Here is a 13,235-nt window from a genome sequence, read left to right on the forward strand (position 1 = left end):
CCTTAAATCTGGTGTTTTCTAGCTTTGGAATGCTTGACTTTGCAACCTAAATAATGTTATTTGTGGGTATAATCATTAATTACACTCTGCGTAGAGGCCCCAACCAGAGTATTGGCACTGAACGTACACGGAGTAAGAGACAGCCTCTCCCCTGGAGATTTCATAGTCTACAGAGACAGACAGAGGGTGAGAGGGGGAACAGACACACAGGGGCGTAAAGTGAGGCCATGTCTACATGGTGCTTTAATCCACCTCAGAGGGGTGTAAATTTTAGTTCACTAAATGTTCCCTAGTGTCTGTCAATGTCGTTCCACAGGTGCACTGGGGAACTTTTAGTGCATGTCAGCAGGGTCCACACGGGCCAATTAGCGTGCAACATGCTAGTGTGGATTAAAACTTATACCTCACTGAAGCATGTGTAGACAAGCGCTGACTTGCCCAAAGTCAAACCAGCCGGTCAGTGGCAGGGCCAGGAAGTGACCCCCGATCTCCTGGCTCCCAGTCCAGTGCTCTTTCCACTAGATCGAGCTGCCTATCCACAACGGTACAGACGTAGGATTTCCAGCCTCGCAGCCTCACTTCATGCCGCTTGCAGCATAACTGCTAATGCCTGACTGTTACATCACACCTATTGCTCTTGTGTTCTCCTCTCCAGTCTTAAATGATGTAGTTACCCATCTCCATGGGGGCGTTCTCAACGGCTGCTTCCCTTCACTCCTTAAAGCAGCAGTCCGTTTCCCATGGCACATTATTTCCAAATCGCCTCGATCTTTAATGATCTTCTAATTTTATATATATTTTTTCACTGCTTATACTGAATCTATTGAAATTCAGTTATCTTTCCAGGAATAAGTTGGTTAGAATTTCCACCAAGTGGCTTGAAATATATATATATATATATATTTTTTATTTCCCATAAAACCTTTCAGTTGAAGCCTTTGGAAATGCTTACTAATGTATTTGCTTTTTTTCGCGGGTGTTTCCACTGGTAAAGAATTTATTTTGTTGACTCTAATAGAGAGAGAGACAAGTAATGTGTTTTGAAGATTTGACTCAACTGGGCTTCGTGCCGAGGCTGGCTATATGTCTGTGTTTCAAACCTCTCTCTCTCTCTCTCTCTCTGCAGGAAAATCTATTGTGACAAGTAAGCTCATAAAGCAGGCTTTTTCCAGCTCTTTATTTGCTGCCTACTGAAATGATGCTTTTGCCATTACTGTACTCAAACAAAGCTCTTGGTCTAGCTGGGAAACGAATACAAGAAGGATAACCTTAGCGGCTTTCATCCTGAAAGATCCCAGCTTTGAGCATTGGCCTGCTAAACCCCGGGTTGTGAGCTCAATCCTTGAGGGGGGCCATTTAGGGAACTGGGGTAAAAATCTGTCTGGGGATTGGTCCTGCTTTGAGCAGGGGGTTGGACTAGATGACTTCCTGAGGTCTCTTCGAACCCTGGTATTCTGTGATTCTAAAACACTTTAGAAACTGGAATTGTTTTTCCTGCCACTGAAATGCAGTTGCTTCTAGGATGAACCATGGCTTCTGTTTAATATCCCGCAGCAGTGCCACGCAGCTCTTGAGCAGAGGAAATGAAGAATTGGTCCGACTGAAACCGATGGAGTATTCAGTAATTACCCCAGCTCAAACTGGCCAGGATGTTGGGGTAAATAAATGCCTCTTCTTGAAAGAAAAATGCTGTGGATTTTAGACGACAGCAAGTGACCAGAACCCCAGGTCTAGGTATTGTCCCAAGCACCCCCAACGCTGCTGCGTACTGTGATAGCCCTCCACCCTGGTGTGATGTATGGGGGGGGGAGTGTCCCCTACTGAATCACCAAGCCCATTTCTTGCAGCACCTCAGCGATCTTCGGAGGCCTCCGATCTGAGCACTAACCTGCTTGTAACTTGCCTAGTGTGAGTGGAGTTTCTAGGGCATGGCTCTTAAAAGCAACTTGTCACAGCTGCGGGAAACAAGACGAGTAACTTTGTTGTATGCTGTGTTAATAGTCAGTCTTAATGATACAAACACACGGGCGGGGTGCCTGGCACCCTACTGGCACCAGGCCTGTTTATAGGGCTACCGACAGTGCTAAGTAATTATCTAAGTAAGGCCCTATCCAGACCCTTGCAACCCGACCTGAAGCCAGTGGGACCCGACGACAAACGTTGGGTGGAGTCGGTATAAAAACAACCCGACCTGCTCTGGCTCGGGCCAGGTCGTCTCAGATCCCCTCCTCCGGCCCATGGGATCGGCGCGGTGTCAGCTGCGTGCCCTGTTCCTGCCGGCGCCTTGCTGTGCTGTGCCCGCTGCGGAGGGAGGGTGCCGACAAGCTGCAGGGCCTTTCGCTCCGCAGTGCGGGCGGGACACAGCAAGGTGGTGGCGGCTGGCAGGAACGGGGCATGCGGTCGCCACCGCGCCGAGCCAACTGGCAGGAGGCGGCCAAAGGAGGATTGTGTGCACGGGGCAGCAGGAGGCTCCCGTGGGGCTGAGCCCCAAATCTGAGGCAACGGCACTGACTCAGGTTTGCGGGGAGCGCCTGCCCTTCAGTGCATGGTGCTGGGCCAGTGTGGGGGAACAGGCTGTGGGAAGATGAAAGGAGCAGCGGGGGAATTACCCTGGCGGCTCCATGGAGGAAACAAAGAAAATGGAGTCCAGGCCGGTGGTTAGACCTTGCAGCTCGCCCTGGATCTCAACCTGACAGGACCTGACTACAAGTGTCGGGTTTGGGTCAGGTATGAAAACTACGTGACACACATGGGGTCGGGTTTGGTTTGGACTGGCCGTGGTTTGGGTCGGGCTTTAAAAATAGGCCCAAGCAAACTTCTAATCCTGTGATGGCTTCCAGTGATTTCAGTGGCGCTCCTCGCGTGGGTGAAGTGAAGCATGTGAGTGTTTGCAGGAGCAGAGCCTTCGCCACATCCGTTCCCCAGCTCCAGGGAAAAGAGATGTTAGATTGTCCGGAAATGTTCATTTCTAGCAAATACGGTTTCAGACCTTCCCTTTAAAGGGTCCAAACCGTGGGCCAGATGCCCTCTCTGGGGCCAGGAAACCCCCCTGCAGAAGTGGGCCGGCAGCACTCCAACGCCAATCAGTAGATTTCTTGGTGTGGAAATCCTGAAGCCCGCTGTCGTCAAGGGATCAGGATGAGGTTAGCTGCTTGCCGGGGACGCGTTGTGCGAGGCCTCAGGAGCTATGAGGAATCGTGAATGATGGAGGAACTCCGGAGGCCTTCAATAGAAAACAAAGTGCCTGAGTGGCACAGAGGGGAGGGTGACGAGGAGAAATGTTCAGATTGAGGGATGTGTGTAAAGCACTCACAGGGCTAGACTGCGACGTCCGACTCTGAGGGGAGTAATTGCCAGTTCGAGGTATTGCAGGTCACCACCTTTACTTCCGTCAGCTCTTCTGTCTTGTGGCCGGGTCGCAGAAGGGACCGGGTGAGCTCTTTTCAGCTTTCACTCAGCGAGATACTGAAGCATATGCCTGACTTAGAGCATGTGGGTGGTCTGGTTGTCCTCAGTGGGCATCGTACTGGGTCACAGACTTGGCCCAAAGCAACACCCGCTGCCGTGGCGTCAGTCAGAATGGGCAATAATGCTGAGCGGGAGAGACCCAAATACAGGAAGAAAAGAGGAAGGGATTAAAACGGGGCAAGAAAACAGCATATACAATGGTGCAGAGGGCTAAAAATCCAGACTTCTGTTTCCGGGAGACGAAGCGGCAGATTAGCTATATCTGACTTCCCCTAATGTCGGCCCTGATCCTGCAAACAGTTAGTCGTGCCAGCGAGACCACTCATGCACTCACATGTGAACGTGAATGCAGAGTCCAGCCCTTAGAAGTCAAGGAACGTCTAAGCTTAGCAGTTTTAAAGGTCCGTCAAATAGCGCCTGCTTGGTCAGTTTCACTCTTAGTAGTCTCGATCTTGTGCACTAGCACGGGCTGGGATGGTTACCTTGTTTGCAATTTTTTTCAGAGCTGTTTTGTTGTTGGATTTAAAAGCAAAACCCAGGGCTGGTTTAGTAAACGCTTCTTTAAAACCATACTTTAGACCTATGTTTAGTGTTCACTTACCTCTGAAGAACCTAACCACTGCGGGACGTAGGATATAGAGCTAGACAGAGGGTTAGATAGTGGGGTGGATTAGAGCAATGATGTATAATAATAATACAGGGCACTCACACACACACTTCATCCAGGGGTCTAAACTCCCTGCTCAGAGGTGAGGGCTAATATTCCTGTTACGGAGCATCTGTGTAATATTTTTCACCCCTGGATTACAAAGTGCTGTACTCAAGCAGGAAAGTTATGAGCATCCTCATTATCTACTATCTGGTGAAACTGATGCATAAAGAATTTAGGTGACTTGCCCAAGGGCGAACCGCAAAGTCAGTGGCAGAGGTGGAAGGGGAACCCAGGTCTCCTGACTTCTAGTCGTGGGCTCTATTTACTGAGCCATGCTGCCCCCTTGTAACAGGAAGTAACATTCCCATTTTGTGAGTGGGGAAACCGAGGCACCAAGGACTGAGCGCCTCAGCTCCCCTTGATTTAGCCGTCGTTGTGGGTGCTCAGCCTTGGAATGATCTGCCTGCAGTGACCCTCTGAGTCAGTAGCAGTCACAGGAAGCCAAAGCTCTCATTGCCGGTGCCTGGTCCTTTTCTGCTGTCGTCACCGCAGTCCGTCAGCACTAACAAACGTTGCCAGGGTGAGGTTAAAGCATTGTCCCTGTTTTACAAAAGAGGCACCAAGAGATGAAGTGACCTGCTCAGGGTCACACAGGATATATCTGCACTGCACACGCTGACTCACTTTGAGCCCAAGCCCCCCCCTTCCGTCAGCACGTACATCAATCTGACTCGACTTGGCCAGCACTCAGGACCAGGGTTCTAGGACCCTGCTGCGGAGGTGGGTCAGAGCCCAAGTCCTACTGTGACTGGTCCAACCCCTGTCATTTTGCAGGGTGGACCCAGCTGAAGCCCCAGACCCGAATCAGGAAGTCTGCCTAGTATGGGCTTGGAACCACCCAGTCCACCATCCTGGGTCCCACAGACCTGGGTTTATAATGCAATGTAGACATACCCCCAGGGCATCTGTCGTCATGCCAGGAATCAAACCCAAATCTCCTGCTGCTCAGGCCGATGCTATAAACCAGGGGTTCAAAAACTTTTTTTTGCTGGGCTCCCCCTTTGAAAATATTTCAGGCTGCGATGACCCCTGTGATAGCAAATGACTGTACATATTCATAGGGGCATACTCCTGGTATTTCCACCCTTACTTCTGCACTGCTGCTGCTGACGGCGGCACTGCCTTCAGAGCTGGGCAGCTGGAGAGCGGCTGCTGCTGGCCGGGAGCCCAGATCCGAAGGCAGCGCCCTGCCAGCACCATTAAGAACGCCATCTTTGCCTCCCCCTAGTGATTGTGATACCTACCCTTCTCCCTCTCTTCACGGCAATATTTTTTGTGATCTCACACCACCCCCACACAATAGCCTTGCAACCCCGGTTTGGGTCAGGACCCCCAGTTTGAGAAATGCTGGTCTAACTGCAAGATCATCCCTCCCTGCTAGCCACCCTTGTCTCCTGCTAGAGCCTACAGCCTGTATCTGCCATGCCAAGTCGGCTGGATTCAGAGCAGTTCGCTAGGTTAAACAGGTCTCTGTCGGGAGGGAGAGGGGCTAATGTTTCTGGTAACAAGACTAACTTAGTTTGCTCAGATCTTCTGTGCATGGGTGTCGGTGCAGGGTTTAGGTGTGAAAAGCCTGATTTCAAGCTGCCTCTCCTGAGCAGACAGCGTGACAGAGGCCCGAATAATTCCCTATCTAGAAATGTTCTCCAATTTCTAGCATTTTAAAAAAAACCACCACACTATTTCATCAGATTACAGAGAAGAGATTTTCTTGGTTCTCTGCCCCGGGAGCTTCTGGGAATTATGTGGCGACGACGAATGATGTATTCCAGCTTCTGACATTTAGCGTCTGCTTTTCCTGCCCTGAAAGCACTTCCTATTAAGATTCACAATCTCCCCAGAACATTTGTGAGGCTTTCTCTGCGTTTAAATCACTGTTGTGAGTAGAAGCTGGTCTGTGCTGCAGGTGGCCTTCTGCAGCGATATGTAATTATTTTCTCAGACCTCTGACCTGAGGAGAGATTGCCGTGTGCTTTTAATACAGGTAATCAAAGGGGAATCAAAATGTTTCGCTGCATCTTATTGGTGGGTCAGTTCAGAGAGAAGTCAGACAGTTCTCTGGAACCACCCGATTATTAGAAGCGGACTGGGAGTCAGGAGATCTGGGCTGAGTTCTGAACTCTGTCACAGACTCTGTGGTATCATGGGCAAGTCATTTAGTTGCTCTGTGCCTCCGTTTCCACATTTGCAAAATGGGAATAACCACCCTTCCTTTCTCCCACCTCTGTCTATTTAGCTTGTACATTCCTTAGGGTCTTTTAGTGTGTGCGTGTGTGTGTGTGTACAGCATCTAGGCCGATGGTGCCCTGTCTTGGCTGGCACTTTTTGGTAGTGCGGCAATAAGAGTAATTGAGAAAAAGAACTGAAGAAAGTCAAAGGCAAATAAAGGCTTCTGCAAGTAATGACCTGCTTTGCTGGACGTTTAGATCAGTGAAGTGCACTTGGTACCAAATCTGCCCCCTTTTAAATGCTCAGAGCCTAATTTCAGACATGACAACGTCAGCCCTGCATGATGTGGCTTGAATTTCCCATAAATGTGGCCACGGGTCTAACACGTGCTATAAGTCACACTGGGGTCTCAAGGGGGCATAATGGCGAGATGTTGGTTAATGACGTTATTGGTAACGCTTGGATTTATTACCAGCATTGGGGTTTATAAAAACATTGGCGGAGAAGATTGTACACTAGGAGTTGGCCTCCAGGGCTCTGTTCCCAGCTTTGTTATGCTTCATGTGTGCGCTTGAGGTAGCCACTGTGCCTCACTTTCCTTTTCTATAAAATGGGGATAACAACACTGCCAGAGACAATCCACGCCTGCCAATAGTGGGAGGGCCAGAGTGAGGGCAGCCAGCTTCAGCAGTGTTACTGAGCATGCTTGTTTTCCACCCTCCCCCTATGTTTGCCGACACAGGCTTTGGCCCAGTATAATCTACTGCTGAAAAGCACTGTCGGAGAGCTAGGTATTTTTAATTGGTATTTGCGGTGTTCCCTCTAATTTTTCCCACCCATGTGTGGAATGAATTTTGTTATGTGCACCCCTCCATATTGGTGCACATAACAAAATTCATGTGGTGGGGGAGAGTCTCTCCTCTCTTTTTTTTTAAACTCCGATTCATTCTGTTCTTCCTCCTTTTTTCTTGTCCATGTTGAGGTGTGTTGACACTTGCTCGAGTCTTCTCTTCCTCTAATGCCCGTCTCTTCCCTACAGTATTTAACATAATAGAAGGTGACTTGATTTCTCCATCTTCCCTGGCTCTTGCTCATCTCCTCCGAAAACCATGACCCGGCTTCTGTGGCTATCACTTTCAGAGCGGGGAGACTGAAGAATGCAGCTCAATACGTTTTATGATCCGATCTATCATTGTAAAGCTAACCAGGGGTTGAAATGAAAACCTTCGCTACCCTGTTTCCTAAGCGAGGGGTTGCTGGGAAACCAAAATGTAGCAATCTCCTTTATATTCAGCATCTAATACTAATTGTTTTCGGCTGCTACATCTCCTGGGGGAATCTTCAGAGCAGCAGGGCCTGCCTCTGGGGACCTTTTGTAAGGGAGTTTGTATTGTTTTGAGCGGTCATGCAAAAATATACCCCATCATCATCCTGAAAGTCAGTTGCACTTACAGGACCCTTTTCATCTTCACAGCCACATCTGATCAAATACAATCAGCTGTGTTCTTTGGTTTTCCATTGCCATTGAAACTCTCTCTCCTTTTGAAGGAAATGCAATGGCAGAACATTGGAGATATAAAAGATTCACTTAAAGATCCAGAGAGTTACTCATCTTTCTGCTGACAGTGGAATCCGCACTGGCACAACCTGGGTCCCGGTTGCCCCGGAGGGGCTTGCCCACAAAAGAAGATACAAACCTACTATAGCTGACAGTCTAACAATGCCTGTGGATAGGTGGTGGTGGTGACTAGTTCTGTAAGAGCCCTCATCATGGACCAGGTCCCTGTGGTGCTAAGCGTCGTACGAACACAGAGCAAAATGATGGTCCCTGCTCCAAAGAGTTTACAATCGGAATTTTCTTCAGGGTTTGAACCCAGGTTCTCCTGCCTCAGTTGCTTGAGCTAAAGGACTGGGTCCATTTGCTTGAAGACTCTTAAATCACTTTCTGTGGACCAGCCACTACGGGAGGACAGAGAACCAATGACAGAATGCGGATTACTGAACACATGGCTTCAAAAATGTTTGAGAGAGTCAGCTGGGCAAATCAAGGCTTATCTACCGGTAATTCATGCAGGGTGCTGCACCTATGAGAACTCTAAGGAAATAGATCAAGAGTCCTTTCTCCCTTGCATTAATCTCCGATCCGTTTTAGGGACTTATTATCTCAGCACCTTATGATCTTTAATGTATTTATCCTCACAAAACCCCAGTGAGGTTGAGCAGTGCTGTTATCCCCATTGCAGATGGGGAAGTGAGGCCCAGAGAAATGATGTGATTTGCCCAAGGTCACACAGCAAGTTTGTGGCAGAGGAGGGAATCGAACCTGTGTCTCGCTCCATATTTGTGGTTCTGAATCAGCAGCCTGACTTTCAGAGGTGCTGAGTACCGGCAGCTCCCCTTCACAGCAGTGGCACATGTAGATACTTGGCTCCTCTGTAGATCAGGCCTGTTTTTGAGGTGCTTAAGTATGGATTTAGAGAACATTGTTCACCCACGGAGCCCAAACCGTTTCACCGAAGGGAGGTCAGTATCATTATTCTCATTTTACAGATGGGGAAAACCGAGGCAGAGAAGCGCCGTCATTCGCCCAAGGTCAGTGGCAAAGCTGGAATAGAACTCTGGTCTCCTGACTCCTCACCCAGGGCCATCTTGGCTGGAACATTGGCTCATCGTTAGCTGGCCTTTGACTTCAGGTGGAAATTGAATAGACAAAGCAGCGTTGCTAGCCTGGCCTTTTCATTTCCACCTAGCTTGGTCCTGCTTAGTCACTCTTATCCAGATGGTCTCAATCGGGCGCTTCACAAAGGGGAAAGGTTAGGGAGACGTTTTATTGTTTTCCTTCCACGGCAAACACAAACCAAGCTTGTAAGTCAACAGTGGTGTAAATACAACACAGGGAAGGCTAACCCTGTTCAAGTAAACATGTTCAAGGGCTGCAAACGGTCCTATGGGTCTTTCCCTTCTTGCCAAGCCCCAATGTTCAATACGTCACAAGGCTGGCATACAAATCATGAGATATAAATAAATAAATAGGAGAGATTGATAAGACTGGGACTTTTCAGCTTGGAAAAGAGACGACTAAGGGGGAAATATGATAGGGGTCTATAAAACCATGACTGGTGTGGAGAAAGTAAATAATGAAGTTTTATTTACTCCTCATAACACAAGATCTAGGGGTAACCAAATGAAATTAATAGGCAGCAGGTTTAAAACAAACAAAAGGAAGTATTTTTTTTTTCACACATCACACAGTCAACCTGTGGAACTCCTGGCCAGAGGATGTTGTGAAGGCCAAGACTATATCAGGGTTCAAAAAAGAACTAGATCAGTTCATGGAGGATAGGTCCATCAATGGCTATTAGCCAGGATGGGCAGGGATGGTGTCCCTGGCCTCTGTTTGCCAGAAGCTGGGAATGAGCAACAGAGGATGGATCACTTGATGATTACCTGTTCTGTTCATTCCCTGTGGGGCCCCTGTCGGAAGGCAGAACACTGTGCTAGATGGACCTTTGGTCTGACCCAGTACAGCCGCTTTTATGAAATGCCGCTGATTGGGCTGGTGACTGATCATTCGTCTGCTTTCATCAGCAGTCCCATGTGACGGTTTTATTTCATGCTCTATGTCAGCGCAGGCCTGAAAGGTCCTAAATCGGTATCAAAGTTAGGGTGACTGGCCTATAATTCCCCGGCTCCTCTTCGTACCCCCTTTTCAAGACAGGTACTACGTTTGTCCTTCGCCCGTCCTCTGGGACCAATATTTCCCCTGCAAAGCTGAGACTGAGAAGGCCAATACACGAAGAAGATGCTAGCGTCTGAAGCGTTGACAGATCAGTAGTTGTGCTGAGCATATCGGCGGAGGGAGAAGGGGAGCATATGCTTATCTCTTTTTAGTAGCAGCCCTAGATTCCAACAGTCTGGGTTTTTGTGGGTTAAAAAAGATACTACGCCAGTGTGCGGGTTGGGAAGGGGGTGATGGGTGGTTAAGTCTTCTACCACAGTGGGCCCACCTTTTTGTGATGAAATCTGTCTTGGCTTTATTTGGGGAATGGGTCGGAGCTCGTTAATTACAATTCAGAAAGGAGCGAAACCAGCAGTTACTGGGGATTTGCCTCTAGAACAGACCCAACCGAGGCTATGGCCCTGAACCGGCACTCTGCATTGTTAGGGAGGATTGAGTTCACGTGTGATAAATGAGTGTAACGAGGCAGATGCGCATTGTGCTAGGCGCTGTACAAATTCATAACAAAGAGCCAGTCCTTGCCCCAATCTGGGAAATGGGGGAGGCTTGGCTGACCTGGAGTTCCAGGAATAGACGGGCACCTATGGAATTGTGTATGGCTTTGAGATATGGTGAGAAAGGGAGGGGACAGGATCACGCAAACAGCAAAAGCTGAGTTTTGCAGACTCCAAAAACAAACAGTAGTTTGAGTTGGTTGCCAGGATGCTGAGCAGAACAGCACCTCTTCCTTGGGTCTAAAAATCCAGGTTTTCGATCCCTGGTGACATCAGGTTTTTCTGACCTGAAATCTTCCTCTTTTTATTACTGGCATTTAAGCGAGCTAACATATGTTCCGGCAGACGTGAAGGCCTATCATTAAACCATTTCATCCCTTTCCACCGCCGAGCAATAATGGCAGATAAGTGGTTTTATGACTCTTTGAATACGTGGAAGGTGATTGCTCCTCCTAGAAGTGAAGTGAGATCTACTTAAGAGGAAATTATGGGTTGCTGCCTGGCTGTTAAGGGGAGGAATTGTTCACCTGGGTATAGAAGCACAAGTATGTGTAAAGTAGTAGAAATACATAAAATAAAAGGCGACCAGGGTATAGTATTAAAGGCGCTGAAGGGAGGTGGTCTTGCCCATTTAATTCTCCCATATGGCTGTTTACACTGAAAAAGAATGGTGCTATGGTTAATGCATTATATTGGGTCTTGGGAGAGCTGGGTTGAATTCTGTGGCAGACTCCCTGCATGGCCTCAAGCCAATCACTGAATCACCTGGAGCCTCAGTTTCTCTTCTCTAAAATGGAGATGATGATAATGCTTTCTTCCACTGTTCATCTTCTCTGCTGAGACTGGAAGGGCTTTGGGGCAGGGACTGTCAGCTACTCTGTGTTTCTACAGTGCAAGGGGACCCTGGTCTCAGCCTCTAGGTGCTACCCTAGTGCAAGTAAAAAGAATACACGGCACTAGAGCAAAACTTTACGTGAACAAGTTTTCCATTCCAGATGTTTACCTTTGTCACTATATAGTAATACTTCGCTCTCATATAGGGCTTTCCTTGCATAGACCTCAAAGCACTTTACAAAGGAGGGACTTCCCTACAGGGGGGAAACTGAGGCATGAGGAGAGACTTTCCCGAGCTCACCCAGCAGGCTAATGGGAATAGAACCCAGGTCTCCTTAGTCCCCGTCTAGTGCTCTATCCACTAGGCCACGCTGCGTCCCTTGTATATATATAAACATAAAATCTTATGTATGTATGTAGCCATGAACAAATGTTACCCTGCTTGATCACTTTATTTCAAACTCCCTGCATTTAGAACAAAATCTCCTCCTGAATCTGTTTTTAACAGATCTGGGGGAAAGAATTTCAAAGCAGCATGTGTGGGTGTTTGCTTTGCAGCACCTGTTTTTTCCTGAATCTGTGGGAGCTGCACGGTTAAAACCCTGCATGCCTCCCTTGAAAACAGACTTGGTTATGTCGATTCAACCCACCTGCAAAGAGATCCGGTGTCAGGAAGCATTTGTCTGAGCTGTTGCTACGAAATGTCACTGCCTCGCACCCTCTCTGTAAGCCATTTACAATCAGCCTGATCTTGGGTTTTTCTCTCTGCCTAATTCGCTTGAAAGGTCACTGGAAACCTCTCTGAGGACGCTTGTCTCATTATAGCACTAGGAGAGTCTGTGGGTTTGAAAAACAGCAGAATGTGCCCAGTGGAGAAGCAGGGTTAGAATTATCTCATTTAATGGACTGAAGTAGATATGCACAGGAAGGCAAATGCATGCGTCATTCCAAAGGGTTTGTGCAGTACATTGAAACTTGCATTAAGGACTTCACCTTCCGATGGACCCACTGGACACTTCAGCGAGGATTGGTACAAACAGAATCATGAGTCCCGTGTTGGTCTCTCAGTGGCTTCCCTAAGGAATGTGATTATTTAAAAAAAAAAAAAAAAGTCTCTTCTAACTTCGCAGCCCCGCAAACTCAACCTGGGATCTGAGAGTCAAGCTGAGTCCTTTTCTCCTCATTCGTTGTCTATTGTAATAGAGGCCAAACACTGCTCTCAATTGCACCTCTACTACTTCATTGTTTGTAGCTGGAGCTCTCGGCAACACCTGCTTGTGGTGGGTTTGCACAGGTGTCCGTGCCTGGAGCTTAGTAAACACAAGAGGGAGTGGAATCCAGCTCGCTTGCTGAGCTGTGTTGGCTGCACTTCGCTCCTGCAGCAGCCAAACTTTGTTTCTGTCACTCACATGAGTGGCTGTGACTCTGAATCTGAGGCGAAGGGTTGGTCCGTCCCGCAGTCGGAGGTGTGACCAGAGCACGTGTAGACATGCTCACGCCAATAACAATGAAGCTGTGGCAGCCCTGCCCAGGACCCTGGGTATGTACTCAAGTGAGTGGCTCGCCTGTGCCACCGTGGCATTGCTGCTATTGATATTGGAGCTAGCTGGATCGGGTATGCTGCAGTCACGCTTCTGAGTGCAGTGTAGACCAATCCCCTCAGTGAGTTGTCAAGCTGTGGCCAAGCAGGGAGCTTAACCTGGGTTCCCAACGCCACGGCTAGTCCTAGCCACTGGGCCATCCTTCTTCTGTATTCCGGTGAGGAGCAGGAGCACAAGAGATCAGTTGTTAACCCTTAGTGTCCCAGTCACTGCTAATG

The 13,235-nt window shown here is 48.4% G+C and overlaps 1 protein-coding gene across 6 annotated transcripts in view; it reads left to right on the forward strand.

Annotated features, from left to right (window-relative positions):
• Positions 1 to 13,235, forward strand: part of SGSM2 (small G protein signaling modulator 2) — a 133,642-nt gene that overhangs the window by 12,249 nt on the left and 108,158 nt on the right. The gene's annotated exons all lie outside the window — the stretch shown is intronic.

This window comes from Chrysemys picta, chromosome 19 (genome assembly GCF_011386835.1).
Source record: "Chrysemys picta bellii isolate R12L10 chromosome 19, ASM1138683v2, whole genome shotgun sequence".
Classification (NCBI taxonomy): domain Eukaryota; kingdom Metazoa; phylum Chordata; order Testudines; family Emydidae; genus Chrysemys; species Chrysemys picta.